Source organism: Mastomys coucha, unplaced genomic scaffold, assembly GCF_008632895.1.
Source record: "Mastomys coucha isolate ucsf_1 unplaced genomic scaffold, UCSF_Mcou_1 pScaffold6, whole genome shotgun sequence".
Lineage (NCBI taxonomy): Eukaryota > Metazoa > Chordata > Mammalia > Rodentia > Muridae > Mastomys > Mastomys coucha.
In genome coordinates, this window is record NW_022196912.1 from 113,371,871 (window position 1) to 113,393,124 (window position 21,254).

Here is a 21,254-nt window from a genome sequence, read left to right on the forward strand (position 1 = left end):
TACCCATAGTTACTCATTTATTTTTAAATGTCCCAGTGTGCTCTTATCTAACTGGCACATATAACTTGATCAAGTTATTTCCAAAACTTGAAGTTGCTGGAAGCAGGCCAGACTCTAAGTGGTAACGACAGGTGGGCACAGCAAGGGAAGCGGCATTAGGGCCACTTGCTAAAAATAAAATCAAAATCACAGGACTTGAGTTCTGAGTTAAACAAAGTCACTGGGCTGTATGCTAGTTTGCAGGGAGTGGCCTGGGCCCACTGGTGACCAAGGACATACCACACCCTTCCTGACAAGACCAAAGCCTTCTTGGGAACTCTTGAGCTCTGGATCCAGCTCTCAGCCTCAGCGAGTACTGATCCCACTTTTAGGGAGAAATTGCCGTCCCTGTGACTTTAAACTCCAGCCCAGGTATTCTAATAGTGAAGGACAGACAGCCTTCAACAGTGTTTGCATAGGGACCTCATCCGTGTGGCATCACGATACAAACCAACAGATCTGACACCACCTAGGACCCAAGTACAGGACAGCTGAAGGGCCAAATAACAGAAAAGTGTTGCAGGGCCTTTAAATTCTACTAAGTCTTGATTAAAATGGACAAAACTAAGAAAAAGAGTGAGCTGCCAAAGTAGGTATTGATTGGGGAGGCAAACTGCCAGCCCCAAACTTCAAGGGGGAACAGGAGCCCTATCTATGGCCGGCACATGAAGAAGAAGAGCAGAGAAAGAAAGATGGAGGCAGGACATGGAGGAATCCCACAGTGCCACACCGATGGTAGGGCAGTTCACCTGGCCCTAGAACAGCTCACTGTACAGTGCCAAGTGTGGAGGCCTGAGCTTCTAAACACAGTGACTTAAGGAAGCGGCACAGCCAGCCAGCTACCTCCAAAACCTCCCCTCTCTGGGGCATGCCTCATCTCCTAGAGGCCTGTTTTGGGTAATTTAAAAGGCAACCCCCCCCCCCCAAACACATTATATTGGTCACTTTTCCTGTGTGTGATAAAAATACACTGAAAAAAAGCAACTTAGAGGAGAGAGGGTGTGCTCGGCTCACAGTTTAAAAGTACCCGCCATGGCATGGCAGCAGCAGAAGTCGGGGCACAGGAGCTCTAAGCACTGTCACACTATGTCCACAGCCCAGACAGCAGAGAGAGGCAACTATGTTCAGCTTCGCTTCCTCTTCTCACGCAGGTCAGGACTCAAGGCCTGGGCTGCTTCAGCCTTGCTCTTTTAGGGTGGGTTTTCCCACTTCATTCATCTAATCAAGATAACAATAATCTCTCACAGAGGAGCCCAGGGGATGACGTCATCTGAATGATCCTCCACAGGTATTTGAGGAGCATGCCTTCTGAACTGATCCAAGATAGGAGGAAGCTGATAATATTAATAACTGTCACATCCCACCCCTCCTTCTGTGAGTCTGGCTGGAGCATCCATATTTGCTGATTTTTGGTGCCAGGCACATGGAGATTCACCTAGACAACAAGCACGAAGTCTGTAAGACCCTAACATGGACAGAGGGGCACCTTGGACAACACAGACGTTCGTCAGTCTTTCTGAGCTCACTTGAGAATTCATAGCAACCGGAGGCACAAAGGACCTAAGTTCTTCAGGCTCATCCCTTGGACTGAAAGCTGGCAACTGCTCAGGGCGCTCTAACCGCCAATGGAAGGCTGTTGGTGAAAAGTTTCAGATTGTCTGTGGTAATTTTATGCAAGGAATACTGAATGCATTCTGTATACGGCTGAGTCACCTGTGGTAAGGTACAGCCCTGCATACAACCCAGACACACACTCTTCAATGAGGGTGGCAAAGGAGCCGCAAAGGGACAGCAGCCGTCATGCCACTCACATTAACAAACCATGTGCCCAGTGAGCTCTCAACCCTGACACCTGTTCCTCCATAACTCTCCCAGCCTGGCCGGTGTGGAGTGTTAGGAGAAAGAAATAGGGCACTCAGAGGATCTAACAGACTTGCCCGGGGTCAATGAAAGTAACATCAAAAATGTTGCTGCACCCTCACCCCAAACATACCATGACAGATACCAGGGATCAGGCAGGGATCAGCCTCGACATGTACTACATGCCACATTTTAAATCACAGTTAATTTTAAGATTGCCCACTATAATAAGCAATGGATATTCCAAAATAGACACACACACACCACACCACACACACACACACACACACACACACACACACACACAGAGAGAGAGAGAGAGAGAGAGAGAGAGAGAGAGAGAGAGAATTTCTTCAAAAGCCAAAGCCAATGGCACTGCAGTTCTCACTATGGCATGTGACCATCTGTAAAAATATCCCATCTCCATTTGTATGGCAAATGTTGAAGGGTGATCACATACCTAAATGACCCTATAACACAATCTGAGCAGGTTTTTAAAATTCATTTATAGCCATAAAAACCAAACCCTGGAAGGATGACCCCTGGTCCAGATCATGATGATCAAGAGGCGGAGGCTGAGTTCAAAGCTGTATCCCTCAGGTGAGCTATGACAAACCCAGCCCTGCCACAAGTATTTCCAGTTATGAGTATGTGGCTCCCAAGGTTCTCACATCTGCATAAGGGTCTACACCAAGATGAAAGTGGGGACAGCTTGTATACACCTGCACTGATGCTTGCTAAGTTTTCTGTATTCTAGTGGTAAGAAAGTATCTCTTAAAATGTGTGCTACTTAGGAAAAAAAATTAAGACAGTGTGCTTAGAAATGAAGGAGAGAAAAGAGAAAACCAAAGCCAATGTAGTTCTTTCAGAATTATTTAGACTAAGCAAGGATGGTGGCACACAGCTGTGATACCAGCACTAGGGAGGCCAAACCTAGACCAAGAGTTCAAAGTCATTCCTGGCTACTTATCAGATTTGAGGCTAGCCTGGGCTACATGAGACCCTGCCTCAGAAACAAAACAAACAAAAAAAACCACACACACATACACAACAAACAAACAAACAAACAAACAACAACAAAAAAGGGGGGGGGAAGCCCAACAAAACCACACAGAGACTTATGGCAACTGGATCTGACTGGCAAAAAGAACCCCAGGGGCGGGGCGGTGGCTCAGTCTAAAGTGTCAACTCAGAGAGCACCACGTAAAAACACACTCCGGCTGGGGAGGCGGGGACAGGGAGGGTCCCTGGGCTGCTAGCTGGCCCAGCTGAGCACAATCTCCAGATTCAGTGAGCTCCTGTCTCAGCAAGCAAGACAGAGAAGAAGGAAGTCCCAATGTCTATCTCTGGCCTCCACACACAGCAATCTGTGCTAGGGATGTGGTTTAACAAAGAGCTTGCACATGTGAATCCCAGCACACACCTTTAAAAGCTAGGTGTAACCACCATATGCCAAGTGCCTGTAACCCCAACTCTGGGATATGGGGCTGGGGGTGCAGACAGGAGAATCACTGGGCTCACTGGCCACTGATCCAGCTTCAGGGTTAGTGAAGACCTTATTTAAAGGAATAAGGGAGGGAGGGAGGGAGGGAGGAAAGGAGAGATGGGGGGGGGAAGAGGATGAGAGTGGGCACTTGGTACCCTCCCCTGACCTCAGAGGCACTCACCCAGGACAACAGCTCTCAGGAGGACTTCATGGCCTGGGGTGGAGGAGGGGGCCACAAACAACAGTGAGGAGAGGCATGACACCTTGGGAAAGAGCCTTTCACTTTTGTACCCCCTCTCAATATGGAAACGTAGTTATCAACTAAGACTATCAAAACTTGTCTGAAAAGTCTGAGACATTTTTTGGGGGGAGGGGTGTTGTCATATAGCTGAGACTGACTTCAAACTTGCTATGTGGATGATGAACTTTGAACTCCTAAAGCCTCCAGAATTATATAGGTGTGCTATCATATCTGGTTTATAGAGTGCTAGGAAACCTGGGGCTTCATGGATACTAGGCAGGCTCTCTACCAACTGAGCTACATCACCAGGGATGAAAGAAAGATCTTTAAATATTAACAAGCCTCCTCCATGACCCACTTGACCACTGGGAGCCTCACTAATCCCACTAGCACTTGTGAGCCAGGTACTCAAGGAGCACACAACACACACACACATACACACACTCACATACACACTCACACACCCACTCACACATACACACACACTCACACATACACACACTCACACATACACACACACTCACACATACACACACACTCACTCACATATACACACACACTCACACCTACACACACTCACACTCACACATACACACATCTATACACACACCTACACACACACACTCACACACCTATACACACACACTCACACATACACACTCACACACACATCTACACACACTCACTCACACACACATCTACACACACACCTACACACACTCACACACCTATACACACACACTCACACATACACAGACTCACACATACACACATCTACACACACACACACACACACACACACACACACACACGTGTGCGCGCGCGCGCTTTGCTTATGTGCTGCACTTATTCAAACTGCCCAGCAGGGCAACCTGCTCCCTTCCCACACCAAGGTGACATTAAGACAACCTATCCACAGGATCCCTTTCTCACTGTCTTCCTCTCTGGCTCCTCTAATGGGAAACACCAGAGAGCTGTGGGAAAGGGTGGAGCAGGGAGCAGCAGGGAGCAGCAGGGAGCAGCAGGAGCAGCAGGGAGCAGCAGGGAGCAGCAGGAGCAGGGCTTTATCCCAGACCTGGTCCTCTTAGGCTCAGTGGGTTCCCTGCATCTACTTCTCAAGGTTCTGCTCCCTTCTGGCCATTGAGAAGCTCAGCTGCTTTTTTTTAACCCCTTCAGCCCCAGAGGGTAAGAACGCGCCCTTCCACATCCTGTTTCCACCTTCCCTGTAGTGTGAGCACACCATCCCAGGCTGCTTTCCCATCCACTTGCTCACCCACAGCCGAGAACTAGTCCTTTATCAGATTCTCCTTAGTTACCTCACTTTAGGGAGGCATCAGTCTCCTGCCAGGACTGTGACTGACAAGCTAGAACCAGAAGATTACCCTAGAATTTAACCCTTAGAATCTACATACCACAGTAGGTGCATAATAATTCCTATACAATTTAGGTCATGGGCAGTCAAAAAATAGGTCATCTATACCTCTGAAATAATTCATTACATGGTGTTGGACCTTGGAAGAGCAGAGCCATCGGTGAAGTAAGCTGCAGAGCATGGAACTCAATTACAGAATTAGAGAAGTATGTTGTTGCTAAAAATACACGGCAGGATTCCTTTCTAAGGGTATCATCCATTGCCACTATGGTTCTGAGTTGTTCAGAATGCATATAAAAGCTGCATTTAGAGCCAACTGCAGAGTGAACAACAGCTCAGAAGCCTGTGATCCTACGGCAACCACTGACAGAACATCTTACCTGAGATGCTGTACAGAGACTGTAGTCACAGGGTCTGAATTCATTTACTCTAAGAAGAACACCATTCAATTATGTGTCACAAGAACACCCAGCCACCCCAACCTGAGGACCACAGGTGTTCTGCTGCATATCAGGGTGTGGGCAGGAGGAACTCAGAACAACACTCAAATCTCTTTAAGTTTAGTACTATGAGCTGCCCGACTGGGGGAGGGGGGCACGAGCATCCCTAAGGGGCATAAAAGGAGGACAGGGAGGGGAACAGACATGGGATCAACAGACTTAGCATAAGTTTATGGACTCTTTTGTGGTGGAAGAGATGGTGCCTATGACCTCACTCATACCAAGCTAGCACTCTACTACTGAGTACATACTCTAGCCCTGCTTGATATTCTTTAATCACTCTCAACAATCCTCCTGCCTCAGCCTCCCCAGTGCTGGGATTATAGAGGCATGTATCACCCCTAGCTTACTTTTTAGACTCTGAAGGAATGTTTCAGTCAGGGCTTGGGAGGAGCAAGGCTCTGAGGCATGTTATCTAAGCCAAACGATCAAGTGCAGGCTTCTCTGGCTCCCTGGGAACCCTGGGTTCCCACAGTGGCTGGTGTTGACTTCCCAGGGGCAAAGCCTGTTGGTACAAGCCCCGAAATTACAGCATTTCACACTGAAGTATTTTGCAACCAGTATGAAGTGAGGGAGCACGTAGGCAGAATGTCTTTCTTGGGAAAGCAGGATGAGATCTCTATAGGATAGCCTTAGCCTCTTATGGCCTCCCTGTAGGCACACAGCATGTGTGGCTGATTAACTACTGTTCCTTAGCTCATCTAAGCCTCATGACAATTCTTTCCCCTTTTCTCCAGTTGTCTGTCTCTGTCTCTGTCTCTGTCTCTGTCTCTCTCTCTCTGTGTCTCTCTCTCTGTCTCTGTCTCTCTCTGTCTCTCTCTGTCTCTTTCTCTCTCTCTTTCTCTCTCTCTCTCAGTGTCTGTGTATGGTATGCATGAGCATGGTGTGCAGGTACCTGAGCCCATGCTTTCATGGGGATCAGAGAAGGATGTTGGGCATCCAGTTCTATAACTTGCTGATGTTATTCTGGAAACAGGAGCTATGCTGGTGGCCAGCAAGTCTCAGCCATTCTTTGGTCTCCTCCCCTTGAGGTTCTGAGGCTACAGGCTTGCTTGACCACGAAAGATACAGGAACTTGGGGCTTCATGTATTCTGGGCAAGCACTCTACCAACTGAGCTACATCACTAGGGATGAAAGAGAATCTTTTAATATTAACAAGCCTCCTCCATGACCCACTTGACCACTGGGAGCTTCACTAATCCCACAAGCTCTTGTGACTGAGCCAAGTGTCCCAGGTACTCAAGGCGTATGGAACCACTGTTAACAGGTGTGTCCGCATGCATGCCACCTTCCAGCCCCAGGGCTCACCAACTGTTGTTTAACTTTTTATTAGTTTGTTGTGAATTTCACACCATGTACCCCAATCCCACTCATCTCCCCCACGCCTCATACCCATCCTCTACCCTTGCATCCTCCCTTCCAACAAAGAAAAGGATCTCCTTGTAGAAACTGGAGCGTGCCACAGTCTACCCCTTTGCCCACTTTTCTTTGCTTTCGAATGTTCACTGCAATGACTCACTGATCTGGTATGAGGCCTCTGGCTTCTGCTACTCTATTGATCCTGGAACCTCACTGGGACTCCTCCTGTTGTTGCCTTGTATTATAAAGATCCTGTAGCTTTGGATCTACAGGACTGGCCCCTACAGCAGTTTCATCAGTGGGGTAGATGTTGGGGAGGGCAAATTCAAAGTCTGGGCCTGAATGATATCCAAGCTGGTCAGTGTACCAGCTCTCCCGCCCCCGGGGTAGCTTACCTACAACTCTACTGCCCAGGCAAGGTGTAGGGCCTACTCTCCCAATGCTGCAGTTGACTGAGGAACGGGCCCAGGATCACCAATTTTTAAGATGGGTACTGGAAACTTGAACTTAGGTCTTTGTGACTCCATCTCTTATCCAGTGAGCCATTTCCCTAGCACCCCGTTTCACTTTTGCTCATAACAGGTATGCCCGTGTCTAGCACACAGCGGGTGTGTAAGAGAGCCTCCGATCATTTAAATCACTTACACCAGAGCAGAACTGAAGGAAATCAAACTTTGGTATTTTACTTCATCAATGTTTTGTCTTCAACACACAAATGCTTGACTATTTAAACTGTAGACAAAGTCAAGGATACACAACACCAATTAGAATAACACACTATGAGTACTTACTGACAATGTAAGCACTGGCCAGGACAGGAAGCAATGAAGGAGTACTATAGACTAGCTTGTAAAACGAGCCTGGTGATTTCACAAACAGTTACACATATGCTTAGAACATGAGCCACCTAACAGATTCCTAATCTAAGGCCATCCTCAAGTGAATAAAGCCACAGGTCTTCAAAGAGACTCCTTCAAGACGCTTTACTCATAATTCCTAAAAACTGAAAACAACCCAGAATCTGCCATGAGGTGAATCTGCAGGAAACAAGCCCTCAGGAAACACACAACTCACTGAGGAGGAAGTCCCCACAGCGCGTTCACCATTCCCAGAAACGGTATGCTGGGCAGAGGAGAGGGCTCAGTGGGGAAGGTACGTGAGTGCACATAGCAGCCTCATTCTTCTCTTATGTTTGAATACAGTTTGCAGGGGAAGCGTGTTGAAGTCCCTACCGGGCTTTGGTGGCAGCTCCTATGCCTACACTAAGCCATCTCTCTAGCCCAAGTCAAAACATCTCCTCTAAGTACAATTTAATTATGTGTGTGTAAATTATGTCCCAACAAAGTTGATTTATTAAAAAATAAGAACAAATTTATTATCATCATCATCGTTATTATTATTATTATTATTATTATTAAATTTTAGGGGTTAGAGTTGGCTTGGTGGTTAAGAGCACGTATGTAAAGTCATGAAGCCTGGCATACTGGCACACACTTATAATCCCAGAATTAGAAGTTAAGGCCAGCTTGAGCTGCATGAAATGTTTTGTTTTGTTTTGGGGGGTATTTGTTTTTTTAAATCAAGGCTTATTAGGAAAAATGAATGATTTCAGGTCTTGAAATAGAAAAATGTAAGAGAAGCTTAAGCCACAAGGAAGTAGTTACAGACTAGAAGGGACATGTTCAAAGGGCATAAAATGCAGCCTGAAAGGGTCTCACGGGCTGAATCTACGATAATTTGAGCATCAAAATAATGGTTGCAATTGATTATAAAACACTGCCTAGAGAAAACCCCATGAGTCCACAGTGAGAATCACAGAGAGGGATTTATTCCCCACCATTAGGAGCGATTATTGTACTCAACTTTTTCAGTAAAAATTGGTCCTTACAGTTCCATGTTAAGAACTATCAGCTAGTGATAGAATTATCAGTCACCCTCTTGAAACTCCCATGGAAATGGCTCAGGCAGAAGCTGTCAACGGGTACCTACGAGGTCCCAAATCGGGTCCCTGTGGTGTGCATCCTCATGGTAAAAGGCAAAGTGCACCATTATCCAGTGGAAACCTGCCTAAAGCAAGCTTCTCTACCTGGGATCAGCCCAGAGAGCTCTGATGGGTAAGGTCTCACCTGGCATTAACTGTCAACTGCTTAATGAAACGCATGGGACCTGGGGTCATTTAGACCTGACTTCCAGAGGACACAGGGCCAAGTTCAACAGTGTCATAAGAAAGCGGGTATAACTGCATTTGGCCTTGAGTGTGAGGGAGGGGAACATGACAGCAGAAAGTCCCTGAAGACTTTGTTAGGTGCCAACAGAAACCTCAATATGGTGTGGATGAGATGCTGTGAGGAATCACTCTAAGTTTCCTTGAGAGGATAACAGTGCTGTGGTTACAGAGAGCAATATGTCTGTTCCTGAGATCCATGCTGAGTGTAAGGATGAAGAACTGTTCTACTTTTATGTTATCTGAAGGTTTGTCATAATAAATGGAGGTGGTGGAGATGGAGACTGCTCAGACCATAAAATACTCACCACACAAGAAAGAGACCTAAGTTCGACTCCCAGGACCCAGTGAAGGACAGGGCATGCACAAGCATACTCATGCAATCCCAGCACTGGGCAGGTAGAGACAGACAGATCTGGGCCTTGCTGCCTATCCAGACCAGCCTGCTTGGAAAACCCCAGGCCAGTGAGACACCCTGTTTCAAAAGAACAAGATGGCCAGGCAGTGGTGGCGCATGCCTTTAGTCCCAGCACTTGGGAGGCAGAACAGGTGGATTTTTGAGTTGTAGGCCAGTCTGGTCTACAGAGTGAGTTCCAAGACAGCCAGGGCTACTCAGAGAAACCCTGTCTCAAAAAACAAAAACAAACAAGCAAACAAACAAACAAACAAGATGGATGGCTCCCTAGGAAAGGAGACCAGAGGTTGACCTCTGGCCTTTACATGTTTATACACACATGGAAACAGATGTGTATACACAAAAATCTTATTGTTTAAGTCACATACACTGTGGTGCTTTTCCATGGTCACCCTAACTCACTGACACAATAGTGCAAGAAACTGTTTTCTGAGGGCCTTGGTTTTCCTGGAACCACCTCACTTAGCCAATCACACTGGGCCATGAGGTCGAGTTCCCACCAAGGAGATGAGATGCAGTCACCATTGGGGTAAAAGGAACATAGGTCATTTTAGGGAGTGTCTGCTAAACCAGTTTGGGTTCTAGCCACCCCCTTTGCAAAAAGAAATCACCCTGCCGAATTACTCTCTCTTTGTTTCTATGTTCCTTTGTTCAGCACCAAGATTATTCTTTCTCCAACAATAAGGAAGTTCCAGGTCAAAGCAGAAAACTGGCCCCTGACATAGAGGGACAGTCTCAGCTCCCTCGTGACATTGTCCATCCACTAATAAGGGGAAGCCTGAGTCTCAGGATACAAGTGTGGTTGGTGTGCACTGTGGGTCGGGGATGCAGACAGCAGTCTAGAGGATGCCAGACGTCTACTACTTTAGCTGAGGAGTACTGCAACTTCTGCAATTACAGACTCCCTCTTGTGTACCCACAAGGCTGTTCTGAGAACCAGACATGTCTGGGGACATCCCTAGCAGCCTGTGAGGAATCCTGGGACAGGCACTTAGAACACACCAATCTGTCTGCTGCTGAGAGATCAGACATCATCGGATTCCCCACCACTGCACCGTGATGTTTCAGATCAAGTTGTTTCTCCTTGAAATAAAAGAAGCATTCTTGAGCTTATCACTATGAGATGGAGCACATACAATACTTCTTTCATACCATGAGGTTTCTACCTTTTTGGAAGGGAAGAAAATGAAGATAAACTGGTGAGAAGGGCGCAGAAGCAAAGTCCTGGCTTTTCTCCTGTCACTGGAACCAGGCCTATATTCTGAGAAGGAAGATTAAATTCTAACCTCTCTGAAGGTAAATGCTGGAGGGTGTTACAGATCAATACCTCCTACCCCACCCCACATCACCCCCCGCACAGGTGGCCCTCCTATCTGATATTTAAAGAAGCTGAGTTCACCTGGGAAGAGCTTGCCCCAAGAGCACGTATTCGGCTGTTTGTGTAGCCCAAGTGTTCCACGGTACAGAATCATCCCCCATGAGGAATGGCTGCTCCAGGGCATGGGTGAGGGCATAACCCACCACATACTCAGCTCTGCAAGGAGAACAAGCTTACCTCTGGTGCACACCACTTTCCCCAGGCCCCTCATGTACTAAGAGTTTTTGCTGTAGCCAATGTCTCTTGATGAGTCCTATTTTTTCTTTTCTTTTCTGTTCTTTTCTTTTCTTTTCTTTTTTGGTTTCTTGAGATAGGGTTTCTCTGTGTAGCCCTGGCTGTCCTGGAATATCAAAGGCTTGTTCTTGGGTCTTAAATGTCCCTGGAAGACCTGAGAATTGAAGGACAGTGTCACTGGGAAAGGGGAGCATCCTTAACAGGCAGTGCCTGGCAAGAGGTCAGGTGACTGGGGTCATGCCCTTGAATGGGGCAGTGACACTCCCCTTTTTGTCTCTCAAGGTCACTTCACAGTCAAGTGAAGTCTTGCTCAGAAGACATTAGGGCTGTGTGTGCTACCTCAGGGTGGACCCTGAGCAATGGGTTCAGTCAATCATGGACAAACACCCCCAAAACTGTGAATCCAAGTACAGCTTTCCCTAGGTATCTGTTACAATGGTGGAAAACTGGAAAACTGACTTACAGCCTCAAATCCTTACATGCAGCCAGGTGGTGGTGGTGGTGGCGGTGGCGTACGCCTTTAATCCCAGCACTTGGGAGGCAGAGGCAAGCAGATTTTTGAGTTCGAGGCCAGGCTGGTCTACAGAGTGAGTTCCAGGACAGCCTGGACTACACAGAGAAACCCTGTCTCAAAAAAAAAAAAAAAACACAAAAAACAAAATAAACCTTACACACTTTGGAGCAGGGAAGCTGTCAACTTCCCTGAGGGACCTCAGACAGCTCTGTAGTGACAGGACTTTCCAGGGACCCAAACATCTGTCCCATGCTGTGCTCAATGCTAAGGTGACTCAGACTACATGTCTCACTTGTCCTCTCCTGTGAACTGCAGGGTGGTCACCTGCTCTCCAAGGCTGCACGTTGGATGTCCACCCTTTCAAGGAGCCGACAGTAGCATCCTCAGCTCCGGGACCGTGGACCACCTCTATCCTCCGAACTACTCTCAATGACACCCAATCTCCCCCAGATGCCCAGACTGGAGTCAAACTTGGTGGCCACAGGAGAAAGCCCCTTCATACAAGACTCCCCGCACAGGCATCTGAAGCCTGCTGCTTACCACAGTCATCACTCTCACTATCTGATCCTGAGGCCACTGATGAAGGCCTTCAGCCATGTGGAGAGCACACTTGCTTTTAGTTTCCTGAAGCCTTTCCAACATCCAGCACATGACCAGATAGTTCTGCCCAACACACTCTCCTACTGCACCACACCCCAATCACTTGACATGTGCAGCCAAGTCCAGGCATCCTGGCATGTGCAGTCAGTCTGGAAACTGTGTGCTTCATGAGAGTCAAACCAGCTCTACCCAGTCTTCCACGTGATCCTCGGTGATTCCCAACCTGGTGTGTCTCAGCCTCACACACCTGCCACTCTCCGGCATCCCCTTTAGATGACCCCTTTGTGTTCTGTTCTGCTACCACCAGGTCACCCTCTACACACACACCTTTCCCTGGAGCCCCACAAACAAACTCACTCACATCCTACTCCCACCCCCCCCCATGGTATTCCTACACCAGAGGATTTGGTCCTACACTGTTCCTCTTTCCTGTCTGCCCGCCCCACCAACAGCAGCTGGGACATCAAGCTCTATTATGGCAGGTTGAAACCACCTGCCCCTTCCCACTACTGCTAATACAATCAGCCCCCATGGAATCTCTGGCCATAACTGGACTCTAAGCTGTCATAGGCTTTCTAATGGCCTAACTGCCACCCTGCCACCTTCCCCTCCTGGTCATACTCCAGACTCTCAAAAGCTCTTTCAGAAAATACTCTAACTTGGTAGGCCTGAATGTCAATCCAGCCATTCCCAGTAGGGAACCTTGAATCTTCCCCATTCTGTCTCAAGCGTTTCCCTTCCCTTTCCCACCTATTATTTCTCTCAGAGACATGTACATCCATCTGCGTTTTCAGATCCAGCCACTGTCCTGACACAACTGCTCCCCAGAGTTGGACTGGTGACATACTGAGCTTTTGAAGGAGTTGGGTTCAGTTGCCATGTGACAGATTACCCATCAGTCTCTCTGTGGATAAAGTGGGACAATAAGCCCCCACTTTGTGGGATGCTGAGATCATTAAGTAACATGAAAGCACCTAAGAAAGATGGTAGTATTTGCTGCAGAGAAAAGCAAAATCTTAGCGGTCACCTTGAACAAGATTCATCTAAGGAACAGTCTCTAAAGAGAGTCTGCCATGGGGAAGGAAGGTGCCCGCTGGGTCTAGCACAGGAGAAGTGGGGGTGGGTGGCCTAACAGTGCCTATCCAAACGTCCCCTCCACACCCTATTGTTGACAGCACTGGAGTAAGCTCGGTGTGGTGGGCTGCGCCTCTCTCCCTTCGTCCTCGGTGTTTTGGCTGGAGTCCCTACCATCTGCGGATTACACTGTAGAGGCCAGGTTCCTGATGATTTCAGTAAAACCTCAGGGAGTCAGGGCTAAACATATGTCTCACAAAAACACAAAGTGATTCATATGCTTTCGTCTATTAATTGGAAAGCAGGCTTTTTTATCAATGTCTAAATTTTGACTAACAGTGAGAGAAATGTCGTGTTCCTTCCACAATGAGCAGCACAGCGGAGACATCATCAGACACGCTGGGCTTCTCTAGATAAGGTGGAGTGAAGTGAGCCTCAGCGAGTAAAGGAAATGCTGGGTTCTAAATACAAACAGGAGTTTCAGGGTCTGAATTCTGTAGACTTTGTTGACAGCTAAGCGTTAACTCAGTGGCTTAAAACCAGACATTTGCTTTCTCGCAGGCTAGAAACCTGAAATCAGGAAGCCGTCAGAGTCATGCTCCTGAAGGCTCTAGGGACAGTCTTTCTGTGTGATCCCTAGTTCCTGGTGGCCCTCTGCAAAACTTGGCATTTCCTTGTCTCTGCAGGACCTGTTTATCTTCAATCTCCTACTTGCAATGTATCTTATGTCTTGTGGGAATCCTTATTAAAAGGAAGTAGAGGGCTGGGGAGGTAGCCCAAGAGGTAAGAGTAGTTACTGTGTATATACGAGGACCCAAGTTAAAAACCCATGTAAAAGCCAGATGTCTACGTAGTGTAGTGTGATCATCTGTAATCGCAGTGCTCCTGCAGGGCCATGAGAGGCGGGACAGGAGAACCCCTGGACCCAACTACACTAGCTGACACACCCCAACAGATAGACAACAGGGATCTTCTCAAACAAGGAATAAGGTGAAAAACACAGACACACACAGATACATGCACACAGAGACACACACATACACCCACCCCACCCCCCACTCCCACCCACCCCCAACTCCCACCCACCCCCCACGGGGATATTGCCAATGTGTATATGCAGGATTTTTGGTCAAAAGCTATAATCCTATCACCTGGAACTTAAGTTAGACACCTCATGGCTGATCATCTTCAAAGGCCAATCTATTAATAATGTGTGTGTGTGTGTATGTGTGTGTGTGTGTGTGTGTGTGTGTGTGTGTGTGCAGAATTATGTTTTAGTTATTTCCTGTCAAAATAACACTCATTGAGGCCACTGGAGAGAAAGAGGAGCCATCCCTGAGGCATGAAAAGTCACCTGCTCCCTGGTGGAATGCAGCAGACCTGGTGAACAGTCACCTCAAGGAAGTGGCCTCTAATTAGGGCAAAGGTGAGCAGAAGCCATGCGGTTGTGTCTTCCTGCTCCGGCTGCCCTAACACAATGCCACAGACTGAGTGGGTAGATCACACAGCAGACATTTCTCACAGCTCTGGAAGCTCAAGTCCAGCTAGCAAATGCACTTGCTGATAAGACCTCTCCCTGGCACCAAGGCTGCCATCCTGTCATCCCCACGTGGCCTTTATCCGGTGCAGTGCAGGAGAACATACATACAGTGAGAGAAGTCTCTCTCTTCCTCTTTTTATAAGGAAACCAATCTTATCTCTCTCGCCTCTCACAAAGCCACCAATCCAGTCTGATCACAACCATTCTTAAATATATATATATATATATATATATATATATATATATATATATATATACTTAATGTATACATTTATACATGTGTTTATTTTATGTAATGTAATGAGTATACTATCAGTGTCTTCAGACACACCAGAAGAGGGCATCAGATCTCATTACAGGTGGTTGTGAGCCACCATGTAGTTGCTGGGAATTGAACTCAGGACCTCTGGAAGAGCAGTCAGAGCTCTTACCCGCTGAGCCATCTCTCCAGCCCCCTTCACACCCATTCTTGTCGCCCCATCTGACCTCACCTCTAAAGGCCCACCTTAAACAGGTCTTTCCTATACTTTTTTTTTAATTTTATTTTATTTTACTTTTTTGGTTTTTCGAGACAGGGTTTCTCTGTGTAGCCCTGGCTCCCCTGGAACTCACTCTGTAGACCAGGCTGGCCTCAAACTCAGCAATCTGCCTGCCTCTGCCTCCCAAGTGCTGGGATTAAAGGAGTGCGCCTCCACTGCCCAGCTTCCATATACTTTTTTTGGAAGGACATAATTCGGTCCACAGCACCAACACGAAGAAAACGGCCATCTGCACAGGACTCACCCACCGTGCCTACTGCAGTGAAGGGCTGCACCATCGTGTCAATCTTTAAACAGCAGTGTAAGAGGCCTCACCCATCCCATATCTCAGATGGAAATTCAAAACAAGGATCTTGCTTAAGGACACTCAGTCACCAAGGACCTGTGTCTCTGTCTTCAATGTCTGCCTGCCTCAAGATCATTTGTGAGGTTTTTGTTTGTATTTATTTTTTTCCAATTTTGAAGACTTAAAAAGACAAAAACAAAAACAAAACAAAAAAAAAACCTGTTCTGGTAATGTTTTAATGCTTTCTCAAAACTGGGATAAACAGAAATGTATTCTAAATAAGGTGAACTGTTACTTTAAGAAAATGACGGAGCAGTGAAACCCACTGATATATTTTTCAATCAGGAGACTATGTTCAAGGATTTTCTCTAAGCTGCTTTTTCCCCCTTTCTAAGGGAGGGGAAAAAAAGAGGAAATCCCAAAACACCAAGCAGACAATTTGCTTTTTCTTCAACCTGACAAGCAGTATCATTTTATATTAGATGGTAGAGAATTCTTATTATTGAATGAGCCTTTATTTGGGGGTGGGGGGGTAAAGCCTAGAAAAATAAAATACCAGGTATTAAAGAAGATAAAAATGGTCCAAAGAAGCACCTGAGTGATTGAATCAGTTCCTACCAAGAATCCCCAGAAACCACCTGAGTCCTGCGCTCCCAGTGCTTTCCAAGTTCCCGAGGATGGGAGCCAGCCCGTCAGGGGAAGGAGGCCCTCACAGGCTAGTCCAGATGCTGGGAGCCCAGCTTTGCTCAACGGTCCCTGTACTTACTACTTCAGAAAGCCTCTGAATAGGTGAGCTGAAGTAGCCACTGCCCCCACAAAGTTCTCTCTCCAGCCCCAAAGGTACATGTAATGGGTACAGCCTGCCACATTCCAGGGAGGGTGACAGGAAACTGTATTAAGTTCAGTCTCTTTGGGCACATCTCCACCACTGAGTAAAAATCTTAAAGCGGTCATGAGTGGAGAAAGAGAACCTCCTGCTTCTATGTATGGTACTATTACTACAGATATGAGAGGGAAACCAGCCAGAGGCATCTGGAAGAGTCTAGAGTAAATATGGCCAGACTGTGCAGGGCCTTGTGAGCAGGGAAGGGGTTGGGAGAGCGCGAGAGGAGCCTCTGACTAAGAGGAGAGGCCTGGGCTGAGAGACTGGTATAACCAAAATGTCTGAGTTCTATATGGGCCTTGCAGCAGGTAGGGACTGAGGGATGCTGGGAGTAGCTGGCAGGCAACTCCAGCTTTGATATGGTAACAGGCTCCGCAGTTAGCCATTTGTCCCTGGTTTGAGACCTAACAGGTCACACTGAACCTAGGAAACTACCCAGCTTCGCAGCGTGGGTCCTGCTTGGACCTTCTCTGTCTGAAGATAGGAGTGGGCCCCATCCTCCAAAAGCAGCCTGGGGTCCAGAACACAAGTGCCTCTCAACAATAACAAGCTATTACTAAACTCAACACAAGTGCCTTCAGCTGCGCAGTAAACTGAGGTCATGCAAACATTGTTATCATCAAGAACAAAGTAGTCAATACATTCAAAACTCCAGAGGCCTCCAGCCAGGCCCTCCATCCCGTACCAAGAGTCCATCTGACTCCGGCTTTCACAGTTGTGCAAGCTAGATCTCGTGACTTTGTGTTCCCACCCAAAGGACCTCTGTGGAAGAAGATGCTCCCCAAAGCAGGGCTGCCCTGACTCCACACAAGGCACCTTTATGGAATTGACTATTTAAAGATGCTAGGTGGTAAGTGTACCCTGGAGTGTTAATACCTGCAGTACCCTGACAGGCCAGCAGACAGGTCAGGGGAGACAGGTGACCCTGCGAGATGAGCACTAGAGGTCTACAGAGGCGAAAGCCACGACAGAGTGAGTACATGCTCCTTTCCCAAACATTCGGTGAACTTTGGCAGGGTAATTTCTGATTCTTTTTAAATAGGATAACTCCTTTTAAAATCTGTAAACCAAAACGCCAAGCCACGCCCCCTACTATGGTCCCCTGATTGTGGGGGGGAGACAGTTTTCTAAAAATGCTTTCATTTGGGAGGGAGGAGGAAGAGAAGGAGGAGGAGGAGGAGAAGGAGGAGGAGGAGGAGGAGGAGGAGGAGGAAGTAGTGCTGAAGGAAGGAAACAAGCTAGCATCCTGGAAAAAAGTCACTGACCTTAATGAAAGGGCAGTTTAGGGTGCTTGGCAGATAAGCACGGGTCCCAGCCATGCCTGGGCTGCCATGCACCTTGCACCTGCGGACCCGTGAGGGAAATACCAGAAAGCCTCTGCCTCTCACTCTCGCGTCTTCCTTTTCAGTGCAAACACATTCAGGTTCCTAATGAACTCCCTCAGATAGATGCAGCAGAAGCCAGACAAGGTTCTAAGCTCAGAAGACACACCAAGGTTCAGACCCAAATCTACCAACAGCCCCACTGTGGAGCTACAGGTACCCCTCTCAGTCCCTGTCTCATCTACTGTGAAGCACAGTCAGTCTCACCTGCCTCAAGTTCAAGGAGCTTTCCGGGAGGGTGGAGGTGAGGGTGTTGAGATGCCAGTCTTGGCACAGGCGGGCACTCTTACTCTTGCTTCTTCTTTACTACTGCATCTGCTTCCTAGGGTCACAGTCACAAAATCCGGCCAAGGCTGGGGATTAAGGCCACTGAGAAATGTATTTGCTGATAGTTCTAGAAGCTTGCCGCTAACCTTCCATGCCATTCTTTCTCCCTGTGTGTCTGGGGTCTCTCCCCTACGGTAAATAGGGACCGTCCCAATCCGCTTGAAGCCTGATTTTATCTTCAAAGACCTATTTCCAAAGAAGGCCGGACTCACAACAGCCAAAGACTGGAAGGCAATATATGCATCTCGCTGAAAGACTCAACTCAGCCTTTAAGTCCCACTTGGGAAAATAAATACAAAGCACCCTGGGAAATCCATCGGCGAGCTCATGTGACTAAGCTCTGTCTGAATGGGTGATTTGCAATCCTGCCTGGCTGTCCAATGCTGAAGGTAAGCATGCCCACAATCTGCTAGGGCTGGGTAATTCATGGGGCTTCCCCAACAAGCCTCTACCCCATCCTCCAGAGCTAAGGACTACCACAACAGCCGAACACTTCCCACAGGAAGGAGAAGATAGGCAGGATTCCTTCATAAAATTCAGCGTAGGTAACACAATAGTCTTTTGACAACCAATCACAGCTGTAGAGACCACAAGCTTGTCCCCAGGGCCAGGGAGGACAGAGTGACAGCTACCAACAACCAAAGGGGAAAAAGACAGTTCAGAGATCAGACCTGTGCAGACCAGGAACATGCAGAGGCCCTGCTTCACCTAGTGTTCTCTTAGACCTGTGATAAGAGAGACATCACTAGGAAATGTACAAAGAGGGGAAGCAGAGGGGACAGAAAGGACAAAAACCAAAGCCCTTGGTCCATGTACCAGACTACAATGTCTGATGAGATGTATGTGTTCTATGGGGCCTGCATAGGGACAGCTGGCCTTAGAACCCCAGTAGGTCAAGAGAAGACACTTGATGTCACTGTCCTTATCTAAGCCAGGGGTTCCCTAAGACTTCATGTTCAGAAAAGTTGGCTCCCACTTGCTGACTGAATTACACAGGCGATGGGAGAGGCCCCAAGGACAGACACACAGGATCTTGATGAATCACGGCTAGTGACTCCCCAGTTGTGTGGCCTCCTAGGATGTCTTTGCAGGAAAGGCCTTGGAAGGCCACAGGCAACTCTGTCACTTCGCTCCTGTCAGGAGGGGGTCTTCAGTAGAGTGAACACAGCAAAGAAAGGACTTGGCTCCAGCTCTGACCTCCATCTTTTCAGGAATCAAACACTGATCCCCAGGAGTCTGTGTGATGACTTTCTGACGTTGACAGGAGTCCAGGACTCACCCCATGTGTCTATCCAAGGCACACACAGGGAGGAATGAGAGGTCTCTGTGGCAGGTAGTCTGGAAGCCTGGGCATGGGCCCACTCTCCTTACCTGATACTAAGGTAACACTAAAGGAAGCATGAACTGCATGGAGCTGTCTGTGGCGGCAGAGGTCCAGAACTTGCCCAACATCACAGAGCTGGTCCAACTAAGTCAGCTCTAGAACCCAGTTCTCCTGCCACCCGGGGCCAGTGCGCTGTGAGACACCTACACTGTCCCCATCAGTCTGCATAAAAACGAAGAAGCCGCAGTCAGTCACTCCTTCCCTCTTACAGAGCGACCCAAGGAGCAAGGGTATATGCAACCTCACATAACCACTGCTGAGGAATCACCATTCCTACTAGGCTGCAATTTCCCCAAGGCAGGGTCTGTGTCCTTCATCTTCCTTCTCTGTGCCTGACACAAGCCTAGGCTAATGCCTTAAATCCATACTGGCTAAATGAATGAGTTCTAAGAAGTTTAGGGTACCACTCAGGTGTGATGCCAGTACTTTCTTACTCATGAATCCTGTTTCTGGGTAGGAACCCTAACAAATTTATCACTACAGGTGAAAGAAATCCTTAAAAATAAGCCAGAAACCAAAACTAATGAATGCAGACTTCAAAACAGATAAAATTAAAAAACAAACAACAACAACAAAAACCGTATCTCCATAGGCCACAGTTGCCATTCCTTCTGAGGAAGAGTAGAACTCTCTGCCTAATACCAGAAGGAATAAACGGCCCCACGTCTCAGGAAGAACCTGTGTGTATTCCACCAGTAGTTAAGTGCCAATTCACAGGCAAAGACTAACGTTCCAGGGCATTCTGGGCAATTAATGAAACAAGCACACAGGCTTGAGTGTCTCAGAGGTCAGAGCAGAAATGATAAATCACCTATAAAAGAGTACATGTGACAATTCCGTGAAAAGACATACAAAGGAAAACGAGGCACATGTAAATAGCGCTTCCTAGTTAATCAGTCCTTAAAGAAGGGAGGGACCCTGGGAGATCCAACAGTGAGATCATGTGACTAAGCCCTGTCTGAGCCAGTGATTGTGTTGGACAATTAGGTTCATTCTAACAGGTTGTGTATGACAGACAGGAATGGGAGTTGATGTTATAGCTACGTGGGCTTGTGGCTACGTGTGTCTTTAGTCCTTTTGCAGTAGAGAGGGATGTGCCAGATTTGATGTAAATTATCTCACTATGAGGATTTGGGGGTGGATCAGAATAAAACTATATAGGTTACAGCTGATAATACTTATATTAATCCTTTACTTGAGTTACACTGTACAATACAGTACAGCTAGCTCACTGGGCATCATTAAAATCTTACCTAACTAAAATTGGAAGACAGAACTCAGAACCCCTGAAGTTTCCCCTAGCTCTACACATTTCTGCATAATCATGTGAGACGCTTTTAAAAACAGATATCCAGGGCTGGAGAGCTGCTTCATGCACAAGTATGAGGACCCAAGTGTTGAAAAGCAACATATGGTGGCATGAGGCTATAACTCCCTACCTACACTGGGAACTCAGAGACAAGAGGACCCCCTGGGGCTCTCAGGTCAGGATGAATCAGGATACTCTTAAGTTCAGTAAAAGGCCTTGTTTCAAAACACAAGGAGAGCTATTAGAAAGGACAGTGACAACAACTTCTGGCTTCTATACACACACACACACACACACACACACACAC

At 47.4% G+C, this 21,254-nt stretch overlaps 1 protein-coding gene across 7 annotated transcripts in view; it reads right to left on the bottom strand.

The window, feature by feature from the left end:
* Foxn3 (forkhead box N3) overlaps window positions 1–21,254 on the bottom strand; it is a 382,814-nt gene that overhangs the window by 162,798 nt on the left and 198,762 nt on the right. The gene's annotated exons all lie outside the window — the stretch shown is intronic.